The following is a 14269-nucleotide window of genomic DNA, read 5'->3' on the forward strand; positions in this document are numbered from 1 at the left end:
CTTTCCTCCCACCCAACCTATGTTTGGTCCCACCATCTTCTTGTCTTTCTTTGGTCTTCATTTGTTTCCTTCTCAGCTTTTACCAGAGGTTATGATTACCTTGTTTTTCTGCTTTCTTATTTTCACCATCTCTGTACTAGAATTTAATCTTCATGAGATCAGGTATAGCTTTAGGGGTAAAGAAAACTCCCATGTTGTTCAACACGACTGCCTTGGCATGAATTGTCTTTACTGCTTGTTTATTGGAGGAATGATTGTTTAACTGAATGCATGAATGAATAAATCCACCACTAGTTTTGCCCCTCATGTAGAATGAAGCACCACAGGATTAGGGACGGACAGTGATGGCCTTTTTTTTTTCATGGATGAACCGGATACGCCTGTTCAACTGCAGGGGGCTCTTTGATCCATGTGTCTGTGTGACCCGAGTTCACGGTTCTCTTGTTGGTCATCCAAGTGGCAGCAAAATCCTACCTAGAAATGCCACTGCATAGATTATCTCAGGTGTGGAACTGCTCATTCAGGGGATGTGGGGAGGACGACCAAGGCCAAGGTCAGCAGACAAGCTGCCCGGCCGGCTGGCTGCTTTGTGCGAGCTTCCTGTTTACCCTGAAGCTCTGTGTCCAGCCATTGTCCTTCCCATCTCCCTGCAGAAGAACATGGATAAGGGGAAAAGTCAAAAACACATCGTCCAAGCTGAGATGGCTGGAAGCAGCATGGAGATTTAGAAAGAGCACAGGCCTGGGGAATCAGAGAGAAATGGCGTGAGTCTTAGCCCTGCCGCTCACCAAGGCGGGGCCTTGGGATTATCCTTTAATCTCTGAGCCTCCATTTACTCATCCATCAGATGAGAGTGATAGAAATACTACGACACACAACTTTTACACGCTTAAATGAAAAATGCGTGTAAAGCGTTTACCGCAGTGCTTGGTACCTCGTAAGCGTTACCCCGAAAATGAATAGCTCCTAGTAGTAGGAGTACTAACGGGTTAGTGGTGGTAGTTGTAATAAGAGTAGGACGAGGAGAAGTTCTAATAGGATGGTGGTGGTCATTGTAATATTAGGAGTAGTAAGAAGAGAAGGACTTGTAATAGGGTGGTATGGATGGTAGTTACTGTGGCAGGAGAAGAATCAGTTGGAGTTTTAATAGAGCGGCAGTGGTGGTAGTTAGTAGTAGTAATAGGTGGTGGTAGTTAGTAGTAGTAATAGGTGGTGGTAGTTAGTAGTAGTAATAGGTGGTGGTAGTTAGTAGTAGTAATAGGTGGTGGTAGTTCGTAGTAGTAATAGGTGGTGGTAGTTCGTAGTAGTAATAGGTGGTGGTAGTTCGTAGTAGTAATAGGTGGTGGTAGTTAGTTAGTAGTAGTAATAGGCGGTGGTAGTTAGTAGCAGTAATAGGCGGTGGTAGTTAGTAGTAGTAATAGGTGGTGGTAGTTAGTAGTAGTAATAGGTGCAGGAGGAGTTATAGCTATGATGGTGGGGATGGTAGTGTTCATATTAGTAGTGGTAGAAATAGGAATAGTAATAGTTTCAGAAATTGTAATAGTATTAGAAACCAGTATTAACAATAATTATAATAGCAATAGTAATAGTAATGGTATAGTATAGTTTTGATAAATGTGCCTTCCGTCCTCTTGGGCCCATGTTCTCAAGATCCCCAGGACTGAGCAGGTAGGAGTGTGTGCTGCCTAGTTTGGAAGAACCCCTGCCATGTTATGAAGTTCCAAAATTCAGATGAACATGCCCCATAAAACAATGAAATGGCGTTCAAAAGGTTCTAGCAGATGACCCTGGAGTCCACCACAAGGGGAGCAGTGGGCTTCCTAAAGGATGCGCAGGGGCGTGCGCATGAGTAATTATGATGCCCCATTTCATTCGTTACCCGTGGTAGTGCAGTAGTGAAAAGCTTAATGAAAGGGAAAGGCTGGAGGGACTGGCCTTGATCTGTGCCTGCCCAATACCAGGGCTTCCTACCTGCCCCGTTTACCCCTATGCAGAAGGAAGAGGTTATTCTCATATGATCAATGGAGAAACAAAGGCTCAGCGATGTGTAGAAACTTGGCCGAGGTCACGCCGACCCTCCAGCCCTCACACCTGCCTCTTCCAAAGGCCATGCTGGGTTTTTGAGCACAAAAGTCTCTGTATTCCCTTGTTCTCTTACTAACTCATGGGCCGTCATTTATCCTCTGCTAGACTGTAAACTCCTCAAGAGAAACCAGAGGATTTTCTTTTCCTCACACATGGTGCCCATTAAAAGGAAAAATAATATAAATAAAAAATAAAACACTGTGTTGCTCAACTATCATGCGCTACCAGTTGCCCTTAAGATGAAGTTATTTGCACAAATAACCAGAGGGAAATGGAGCTGGTGTTCGGACACGTTTTTTGCTAGAAAGAAAACAGAGGGAAGATAGAGGTGAGGTGAGATCCAGTTCCATCTCTTCTTATCTGAGGAACGAGACCAGCAGATTGCATTGCCTCCCTGAGCCTCAGTTTCCACCTCTCTAAAACAACCACATTTTTCTCTTCACGTCTAGATAGTTGGAAATAACTTTGGTCTAATATACAGCTTGGTGCCTGGCAGTTGATAAGTAGCAGCTCTGGGCAGAGAAGTTGCTGGATCCCTGGCTCAGCCGTTTACTAGCTGTGTGAGCTCAGGCAGGCTCTCAGCCACGTTGCCTCAGTTTCCTCAGCTGTAAATTGGGATGATAATAACAGGACTTCAGCGGGGGAGGACTCACTGCATGAGCACATTTCGTGTTTTGGGGGGTGTCTGAGACACAGTTAGTGCTCAGTAACTTTTAGGAATTAGTGGCAGTGATTGTCCATATTACATAAGATGCTTTGAGAATAAATATGCGACAGGACAATATAATATACAGAAGAGAGGATATTTGAGGTGAGGGTCGAAGCAGAGGCTGTTCTTCTGGAAGGCCAGGAGGTTCCAAGATTCCGGGCATAAGCAGCATAAGCACGGCGTCTGGGGTGGGGCACGGGGCGTGGCTTTCATAGCAAATGGAGGACAAATTTATTGCCGGTGCCGCACGTCCACCTCAGGGAGCGGGTAGGAGAGGGGTGAAGTGGGAGCTGAAGGCCGCTCTTTTGACGCGTCTGGAGTGACCAGCCCCTCATTCGGACACTGGCAGATTCTCACATTTATATTCCACTTAGTCTCCACGTATTTTCCTCTGCACACTGTGTACTGATTTGTCACTTTTTTAGGGTAAGATTATGTCTCTGAGTAAGCTGATTAGTGTTAGACTGATTGTTTTAAAATAACTCGAGCGGCATCTGAATTTATTTACATACATGATATTGCCTTCTATAAACACAGCTGTACGCAGAAAGAAAATTCAACGGTATTTTAAGAAGTTAAGCCAACAGTTTAGCTGTAATAAAGGCAGCCTTCTCGTCTGGTTTCTCTTTATTTGTTTCTTTCTGGGTTAAGTTTTTCCATGAGCGATGGGCCTGAGCAGTTCTGCCCGGAAGGGTCTCAGGTACCGAGGGAGTTTTAGCTCTGGTGGCCGCGGGGCGCACATAAGTCACCAGCAGGCAGCGTGTGTCTTTGAGGGCTTGACTCTGCAGAGGAAAGTGAGCTGACGTGTAGGCCCGGCACAGAGGACTTCTGTGCCAACGTGGAAACCATCACGAGTGTCAGGGCTGCTTCCAGCTTCTACCTGTGTAGGAAAAAGCTTTTTGGATCTTGTCGACCCCACGTGAATTTACTGAACACCACTCTGTGTGGCCAGGCTCTGTGTTAGCTCCGGAGATGTCGTAATAAACAAGTAAGTAATAAACAGATCCTGCCCTCAGGAACCTTAAAGTCTACTGACAGAGTCAGGCAATCAGTAAGAAGGTATGAAAATGACTTTATAATTGCAAATACAGTACATACAGCTGAGCGCAGGGACACGTAAGGGGATAAATACACTTAGCCTGGGTGTGGGTGTGGGAAGGAGAGCTAGTGGAAAGGGAAAACTCCTTTGAAGATGTGGCATTTAATCTGAGAACTAAATAGACAGATATGAGTTGGCTAGTTGAAGAGGCAAGGAAAGAGCGTCACCTGGAATTTGTCCAAAGGAGCAGAGGTGGGCCTGGGTGGCTGCCTAGGGGAGAGTGAGGCGGGGCTGCAGGTGAGATCAGAAGCTGGGGCCAACAGGCTTGTGTGGGCCATGCTATGGATTTTCACTTTATCCTCCAAACCCTGGGAATCCATCGATGAGTTTCAGCCACGGTGTGACACGGTCAGATTTGTGTTTCAAAAAGATCACTCGGGCTGCCAGGGGAGAATGGATTTGTTGGAGACCCAACAATGCACACGGCATAATTGGCTCCTGCAGAGATACGGGTGAGAGGGGAGGGTCATTAAGGCTAAAGAAGATGGAAATATGTAGTCAGACTTAGATAGAAGTTGGGAGTGTAATCAATGGGGTTCATGTTTGATTGGATGTGAGAAAAGAGAAATGTCAGGTCCAATTAATTTTTTTTTTTTTTCCTGAGCAACAGTATAGTTAGTGGTGCCATTAAGGGTATAGAACAGATAGGAGAGAACCAGCTTGGGGTGGAGCTAGGAAATTAAGAGCTCTCTTTGACCATATAAAATTTAAGATGACTGTAGACTTCTAGTAGGAAATAGTGAGAAGACAGAAGAGGGATTGGACTGTCTGAGGAAGGACTTGGGTTAAAATTTCATTTGGAGATGAAGTATGCAAAACCAGAGTAGTGGATGAGATTACCAAGGGAAAAGGTGGGGAGGGAAAAGAGGGGTCTATGAAGATAGAGCTGCTTGAAAACATCTTTGTGCATTTCAGGGCACTGCGGACAGAAGTTCTGTCTGCGGAACAGGTCTCTGAAACAAGTTTTGTGTATCACAGGGTGTGACCCAGAAAGTAAGCTCTGCACACAAAACAGGGCACCGATTGCAACAAGAGGATTTACACCATTTGTCCCCCTGATGCGTCACGATGCAGGAAAATGTCAGCGTTAAACCCACAGAGGATTTATGTCAGCACTCCAACGCCGCCCATTTTTGAAATCCAGTACAGAAGAGATTTATTAGACACTTGGTGCTTGATCCGTTTTTCTTGGAATCTTGACTGTAACACTTTATTCTTCTGATTATTTAAGCTCTTGTCATAGTTTAACCATTGCCACAAAATCTTCTGTGTAGAGTGGAAACTTTCTTTAGTGCCCAAGGAAAGGGAAAGAAAAGCCAGAAGGAAAAAGCTGATGGGAGGATCATTTTCCTCTAAAAATGCCTCCATGTGGAAGTTATCTTAGTGGAATTGCTCACACATTTCAAGAGGCAGTTTGGTGGAAGCTGAAATGGGCCCAAATTCCAGCTCTGTCACTCAATAGTTGTGTTACCTAGAGCAGGTCACTTAACCTCTCTGTGTCTCCCTTGTCTCATCTGTAAAATAGAGAAAATGATAGTATCTACCTCACAGGTTGATGTAAAGATTAGGCAAGTTAGTATATAGATTTGACTAGAAATATTTCTGACCCATATAAGTACCTCCTAAGTATTAGCTAGTATCATTTTATATAGGTGATAGGAGCCTATAACTGAGAGAAAAAAACCTCGATTGTTTTCTATAACCCATCACTGATTAATTCTGTGGCTCAGGCAACCCATACCTTAGACCATATCATCCTAGGGGAAAAAAAAGGATTATTTTATCCAAAGCCCTATGAAGATCTGGGGTTTTTTCGTTGTTTTTTTTTTTGTTTTGGTTTGGTTTTGGTTTTGGTTAACGGTAAAATAAAATTGAAGTTCTGAAATATTGGAAAAGAAACTTTTATGTGCAAAAATGTTTATCACATCATTTATGATGGAGATATATGGTAAACAACTTAAATTTCCAATATCTAGGAAATGATGAAATAAAATTTGGCCCAGAAACTTGATGAAATATTAAATAAAGTTATTTTATGTACATGGAGTTACTATATGTACACATGTATGTTATGTATTCAAAAATATGCTATTTTTGCTAGAAAATTCAAAATTGGGCATGGGAAGGAGACATTAATTGCGCATTTTCTGCAATGATTAAAAGTTATTGGATAGTGGGGTTTATTTTTCATCTTTATATATTTCTGTGTCAAAGATAGCTACTTTTTCTAACTTTTTATTTTATATTGGAGTATAGTTGATTAACAGTGTTGTGATACATTTGCTTTTATCACATGTTCTCAGGGTTGTTAGTGGAACAGCACAACAGATGTACATACTTCAAATAAAAGATTATTAGTGTCTGAATATGGAAAAACGATGTTGTCATAGTTTCAGGTGTACAGCAAAGTGATTCAGTTATACATATACATGTATCTATTCTTTTTCAAATTCTTTTCCTATTTAGGTTGTTACATAATATTGAGCAGAGTTCCCTGTGCCATACAGTAGGTCCTTGTTGCTTATGCATTTTAAATACAGCAGCGTGTACCTGTCAATCCTGAACTCCCTAACTATCCTTTCTCTGCACCCTTCCACCCCACGCCTAACCATAAGTTTGTTCTCTAAGTCTGTGAGTCTGTTTCCATTTTGTAAATAGGTTCATTTGTATTATTTCTTTTTAGATTCCACATATAGCATATAAGCGATACCATAGATATGATATTTCTCCTCTGCCTGCCTGACTTAAACTTCACTCAGTATGACAATCTCTAGGTCCATCCATGTTACTGCAAATGGCATTATTTCGTTCTTTTTAATGGCTGAGCAATATTCCATTGTATATATGTACCACATCTTCTTTATCCTTTCCATCTGTCAGTGGACATTTAGGTTGCTTCCATGTCTTGGCTATTGTAAACAGTGCTGCTATGAACATTGGGGTGCATGTATCCTTTCGGACCATGTTTATCTCCAGATATATGCCCAGTAGTGGGATTGCTGGGCCGCATGGTAGTTCTGTTTTTCGTTTTTTAAGGAGCCTCCATACTGTTCTCTGTAGTCGCTCTACTAATTTACATTCCCACCAGCAGTGCAGGAGGGTTCCCTTCTCTCCACACCCTCTCCAGCATTCACTGTTTGTGGATTTTTTGATGATGGCCATTTTGACTGGTGGGAGGTGATATCTCGTAGTTTTTATTTGCATTTCGCTAATAATTAGCGATGTTGAACATCTTTTCATGTGCCTCTTGGCCATCTGTATGTCTTCTTTGGAGAAATGTCTGTTTAGGTCTTCTGCCCATTTTTTAAAGATAGCTACTATTTTTATAATCAGATATATTGAAATAAAATTTACATAAAATAAAATTTACCGATTTGGGGAGTATAATTGATGAGCTTTGATAAATATATCCAGTTGTGTAACACCATTTCTACAATCGAGATATAGGACATTTTCATCCCCGAAAGCTCCCTTGGGCCCTTTTGCAGTCACTTCCCTCTTCCCATCCCAGACCCTAAAAACCACAGGTTTACTTTTCATGAGTTTAATTTTTCTGTATCTAGAATTTTATATAGATGGACTCCTACTGTATATAGTCTTTGAGCCTCACCACCTTCACTTATCATGCTTTGGAGATCCAGTCATGCTACTGAATGTATCAGTAATTTATTCTTTTTTACTGCTGAGTGATAATCCATTGTATGGACAGTCTATCTATTCACTGGTAGACAATCATTTGAGTTGTTTCTAATTAGGGGTTACGTAAAGCTGGAGCACTGTAGTACCGTCTTTGCATAAACACAAGTTTTCATTTAACTTTGGTAAATACCTAGGAGTGGGATTCTCAAGTTGTAGGGTGTGTATTTCACTGTATTAAAAACTGCCAAATGGTTTTCCAAAGTAGCTGCACCATTTCACATCCCCACCAGCAATGTATGAGCGTTCCAGTTGCTCCACATTCTAACCAGTAATTGGTAGTATCTGACTTTTAAATTTCAGCCATTCTAGTGGATGTATAGTTGTATCTCTTGTGGTCTTAATTTACATTTTCCTAGGAACAAAGGATGTGGAGCATATTTGCCATTTGTGTCTCTCTTCTTTGGAGAAGTTTACCTTAGAATATTCGCCAATTTTTTTTTTTTTATAGAGTTGGTTGTCTTATTGGTATGCTGCAAGACTTATTTTGATCTTCTGGTTATAATTCTTTTGTCAGATATTCATTTTACAAATGTTTTCTCCCAGTCCTGTAGTTCCTTTAAACAGCAAAAGTTTTAATTTTGATAAAGTTCAACTTATCACTATTTTTCTTTTATACTTCATGATTTTGGTATTCTTACCTATAAATTCAGTTTTTTAAATAGATATAAGGCCATACTGGTTATCTATTTCTTCTTGAAGGAACTTTGGTTGTTTGTGTCTTTCAAGGGATTTGCCAATTTTGTGTGTTATCAAATGTGTTGAAATGAAGTTGTTCATGATATTCCCTTATTGTCCTTTTAAGGTCTGCAAGATCTATTGTGATCTCTCTTTTTGATATTTCATATTTTAAATTTATGTCTTCTCTCCCTCCTTCCCTCTCCCTCTTGCCCCCTCTTTCTCTGGCTTCTCTCTTCTGTGCATGTACATGTGCATGTGTGTGCGTGTGTGTGTGTTCAGTCTGTCTAAAGGTTTACTAATTGTATAGATCTTTCAAAGAACCTGCTTTTTGTTTCATTGATTTTCTTGTTTGTTGTTCTGTTTTCATTGACGCTTGCTTTTATTTTCTCCTTGCTTCAGCTTCCTTTGTTTTAGTTTGCTTTTCTTCTAAATTATCAAGGTAGAAAAACTAAGACCACTGACTTGAGACCTTCTTTTTTCTAATATAAGTATTTAATGGTATAATTTTCCCTCTAAGTGCTGCTTAAGCTGCATCTCACAGATTTTGATGTCCTGTAGTTTCATTTTCATTCATTTCAAAATTTTATCTAATATCTCTTATGATTTCTTCTTTGGTCAATGAATTATTTAATAGTTTTTAGTTTAATTTTCAAATGCCTGGGAATTTTCCAGATCGTCTTCTTTTATTGATTACTAATTTAATTCCATTATAGTCAAAGAACATAGTTTACATGATTTCAATGGTGTTAAATTCACTGAATCCTGTTTTATGGCCCAGAATATAATTTATCTTGGTGAATATTCAGTGTGCACTGAAAAAGAATGTGTATTATACCGTTAATGGGTAGAGTATTCTATAAATGTCAAGTAGGTCAAATTGGTTGATAGTGTTGTTTGAGTTTTCTACATTCTTACTGATTTTCTGTCAACTTGTTCTGTCATTTACTGAGAGAGGAGCCTTGAAGTCTCCAGATATAATTGTGGGCTTGTCAGTTCGTCATTTCAGGTCTATCGTATTTTGCTTCATGTAATTTGAAGCTCTCTATTAGGATTGCTATGTCCTCTTGATGAATTGACCCCTTGACTATAAGAAATATCCTTCTTTATCCTTGGTCATATTCCTTTTTCTCAGGTCTACTTTTTCTGATATTAATATAGTCTCTCCAGCATTCCTTTGACTAGTGTTGGCTTGGTATATCCTTTATCATATTTTTACTTTAAACTGTCTCTGTTTTTACATTTAGAGTGGGTTTAGAGCACATAATTGAGTGTGATGGTTAATTTTATGTGTCAACTTTGCTAGGCTATGGTGCCAATTGTTTGGTCAAACACCGGTCTAGTGGTTGTTGTGAAGGTAATTTTTAGATGAGGTTAACATTTAAATCAGTAGACTTCAATTAAAGCAGATTAGCCTAACAAGTGTGGGTGAGCCTCATCCAGTCAGTTGAAGGCCTTAAGAGACTGAAGTCCCCCAGGGAAGAAGTAATTCTGCCTCCAGATTGCCTTCAGACTCAAGATTGCAAAATCATTTCTTCCTGGTGTCTCCAGCTGTTGGCCTGCCCTGAACATTTTAGACTTCCCAGCTCCACAATTGCATGAACCAATTCCTTAAAGTAAATCTCTCATCCTGTTGGTTCTGCTTCTCTAAAGAACCCTGACTAATATATTGGGTTTTGCTTTTTTTATGCAATGTGATGATATCTGACTTTAACTGAAGTGTTTAGACCATTTACACTTAATGTAATTATGGATGTGGTTGAGTTTTCTATCATCTTGCTATTTGTTTTATATTTAATCCTTCTGTCCATTCTTTTTTTTCCTTCTTTTCCTGCCTTCTTTTGAACCAAATGAGTAATTTAAATTTTTATTTTATCTCCATTATGGCTTATTGTTCTACCTCTTTGTCTCTCTTTAAATGGAAATCTGGGGTTATTCCTTATTCCAGTGTGAGATATCTATATCTCTCTATATATCTATATCTAGAGATATAGGTATATAAAACTTATTACAGCCTACCTTCAAATATTATACCACTTCAGGTATAGTAGAAGACCCTTACAACAGTATACATCTACTTCCCTTTTCCTAACTTTTATGATATTTGTGTCATATATTTTACTTTTATAGATCTACTAAATCCCACAATAAATTGTTATTTTGCTTAAGTGGTAAATTCTTTTGAAAGAGTTTTTAAAATGAGGGGAAACACTTATATTTACTTATATATTTACTATTTCCAGCACTCTTCATTAATCTGTTTAAATTAAAATTATCTCCTACCATTTTATTTTACATAATTTTCAACAAGGAGTCTTCTGTAATTTTACTCTTCGTTCTTCTGTATGTAATTTGTAATATTTCTCTGGATGCTTTTAAGATTTTCTTTGTATCTCTGTGTTTCAGCAATTTGACTTTGATGTACTTTGGTGGGGTTTTCTTTGGGTTTATTCTGCTGTGGTTTGTTGAGCTTCTTGGATCTGTGGGCTTATAGTTTTCCTTGAATTTGTAAATTTTTCAAACACTGTTTTATCAAATATTTTTCTGTCTCTTCCACCTCCTTCTTGGAATCCAGTTACTTGTATGTTAGAATGCTTTACATCTTACTAGAGGTTGCTAATCCTTTGCTCATTTTTCTGTATCTTTCCTCACTTGCCTTCATTTTGTTTACTTTCTATTGCTATATCTGCAAGGTTGTTAATTTTTGATTCTGCAGTGTCTAATCTGTTAATCTCATTTAATGTATTTTTCACTTCAGATATTATATTTTTCATGTCTACATGTTCCCTTTGGGTTTTTAAAATATATATTTCATTTCTCTATCCATCATGCTCATATTTTCCTTTACCTGCTTGAACATATGGGATATGTTTATAATTGTCTTATAATAACTGTTATTTCTGGTTCTGATTCAACTGATTGATTTCTCTCCTGGTATTTGGCCATATTTTCCTGATTTTTTGTATGTCTGAAAATGTTTGACTTAATGTAGGATATTTTTAATATATTGTTGATTGCTGGATTTTCTTGTATTTGTGACTCCCAGTTAAGTTATTTAGAATTAGTTGGATCCTTCTGAGGCTAACTTTTAAACTTTGTTATGCTGATCAGAATTTAATTTAGCCCAACTACTAAGGTAATGGCCCTCTGAGGATTCTAGCTAATACCCTGTGTTTTTGCAAGATCTTTTCTCAAAGGCTGGTGGGAAGACAAACTATTCTTGTTGTGTGAGCTCTAGGAACTTTTCTGTCTACCACTCTCATAGGTCATTTCCTCTCACTCATGAACGAATTAATTCTCAGCCAGAGAATCAGGGGGCATCCCCATGTAGATTTCCCAGGCTCTTTCTCTTGCATCTCTCTTGCCATCTTACTTTGTCCCACAAATTTTTGTTGCCTTGGCTTTTCTGAACTCTGACTTGTGTCTCCTCAACTCAGACTGAGTTGGGTATGTTTAGGTTCTCAATCTCTGTGCTCTGTCCTGGTTAACTGACTCTGGGCAGTAAGTTGTTAAAATCATAGTTTATTTGTTTGCCTTTTTCAGGAATCATAGTCCTCTGGTGTCTGTTGTCAAATGTCTAAAAACTATTGAATATATAACTATAATTATATAGATATAATTTATTTCTTCTTGTTTAAAGTGAGAAGATAAATCGGTCTTTGTTATTTAACATTGGTCAGAAATAGAAATCTGGAGTTATTTTTTATTCCAGTGTTTTTCTGACAACTAATAATTTAATTATAAATTGTGAACCTTTTATAATATGGGGGGATATATGTTTTAATAGTGAAAATCAGGATAAATGTTCATGTGTGCATTATTGCTATCATGCCAGCTATACAAAATCATAGTATAAAAAGATATTGTGTGTCCTAATTGTGGGTATCTTTAGATGCTAGGACTATACAGCATGTTTTTTGTCTTCTTATTTTTTTTTATATTTTCCTAATATTTTATAGTGGAAATTTAGAAATTGCTTTTATTTTAGAAAAATGAACTTTATTTTAAAATTATTTAAAAAATACTTTTACTCTGAGAAAGCAAATCTAGAATAGAAAGTTCTCATCTACAAAAATATATGCAAATGAATTAACATGCATTTGCAGATTACCTCTTTAGGTGCCCAATCCCGGGCTTGACAGTCTCCCCTCATACTGTACTTATTTCCAAAATATAATTGGGGCTTATAGTAAGCACAGATACAATAAAATAATAAAATCAAGATGGAGATACAAGTTCAAAATACAGGAAATAAAGTGCGTGGCAGGTGTATGGGTTGAGTGGAGAACGGTGGGAGGGGCATGGAAAGGAAGCAATGTAATTTTAACAGAAAACCTAGACTCAGGGTAACTTTGGAAATGGAACACAAAATTTATCTGTGAGTTTACTGGCAGCCAGAACAAAGAGGGAAAGAGGGGGATTTGGGGCTTGCAGAGTTAAATCAAAAGTTAGCTCTTCTGGAGATTCCTTTTCCAAATTTGTATTTTCCAGTTTTGACTTCTAAAAGATTTTCACATAAATGAGATCAAAGAAACGCTCAACAGATAGAGGTACTGTGCTCAGCTCTTTGAGGACAAAAGAGAATGCCAAGCACAGACCCTTTGCTTAATGAAACTGGGATCCAAGAAGGTAGGGAAGACACATGCATAAACCTGGACTAGTTTGAGACTAAAACGGGACAGCATATGATTGGTCTTAAAGTCAAAAGCCTGCAAGATTCCAGTGAGAGGTCGACCTTTGGTTCTTTTTTTTTTTTTTTTTAGGTTTAATTAATTAATTAATTAATCTTTACATCTTTATTGGAGTATAATTGCTTTACAATGGTGTGTTAGTTTCTGCTTTATAACAAAGCGAATCAGTTATACATATGCATATGTTCCCATATCTCTTCCCTCTTGAGTCTCCCTCCCTCCCACCCTCCCTATCCCACCCCTCTAGGTGGTCACAGAGCACTGAGCTGATCTTCCTGTGCTATGCGGCTGCTTCCCACTAGCTATCTGTTTTACGTTTAGTAGTGTATATATGTCCATGCCACTCTCTCACTTTGTCACAGCTTACCCTTCCCCCTCCCCATATCCTCAAGTCCATTCTCTAGTAGGTCTGTGTCTTCTTTATTCCCGTCTTACCCCTAGGTTCTTTATGACATTTTTTTTTCTTAGATTCCATATACGTGTGTTAGCATATGGTATTTGTCTTCCTCTTTCTGACTTACTTCAGTCTGTATGACAGACTCTAGGTCCATCCACCTCACTACAAATAACTCAATTTCGTTTCTTTTTATGGCGGAGTAACAGATGGATGAGGATGGCTAAGCGCAGGGGAAGGAAAAGGCATTCTAGAGGAAATGCACAACAGAGGAAGGCCAAGAGGGAGGCGAGGGCATTACAAATGGCCTGGGAAGGTGCTGCGTGTGACTGCTGGGAGCAGCAGGGATGTGGAAATAAACTCACTGCCTCTCAAATGAGAGATTATTCCATTCAAGTCACACCAGTCATCCTGAGTGTCATGGTGGAGGAAGCATTGACCACAGACCCACAAGCTCTCAGTTCAAATCCTATCTCGGCAAAATTAAAGGAAATTAAAGGAAAGAAATGCAATACCTACCACCTTGAGGCTTCAATAGAGCTAAATGAAGTTTCATATTTTAATACATGCTATGCACTAGGCTCTGTCATATGTATTAAGGTGTTTTGTTCTATTGTAAAAGAATGAAATAATGCCATTTGCAGCAACATGGATGGACCTAGAGATTATCATACTAAGTGAAGTAAGGCAGACAGAGAAAAACAGCTATCATATGATATCTCATATATGTGGAATCTAAAAAATGATACCAATGAACTTATTTACAAAACAGAACCAGACCCACAGACGTAGAAAACAGACTTAGGTTACCAAAGAGGAAAGGGCAGGGGAGGGATAAATTAGGAGTTTGGGATTTACATAAACACACTACTATATATAAAATAGATAACCAACAAGGACCTGCTGTATAGCACAGG

Source organism: Lipotes vexillifer, unplaced genomic scaffold (assembly GCF_000442215.2).
Source record: "Lipotes vexillifer unplaced genomic scaffold, Lipotes_vexillifer_v1.1 scaffold443, whole genome shotgun sequence".
Taxonomy (NCBI): Eukaryota; Metazoa; Chordata; class Mammalia; order Artiodactyla; family Lipotidae; genus Lipotes; species Lipotes vexillifer.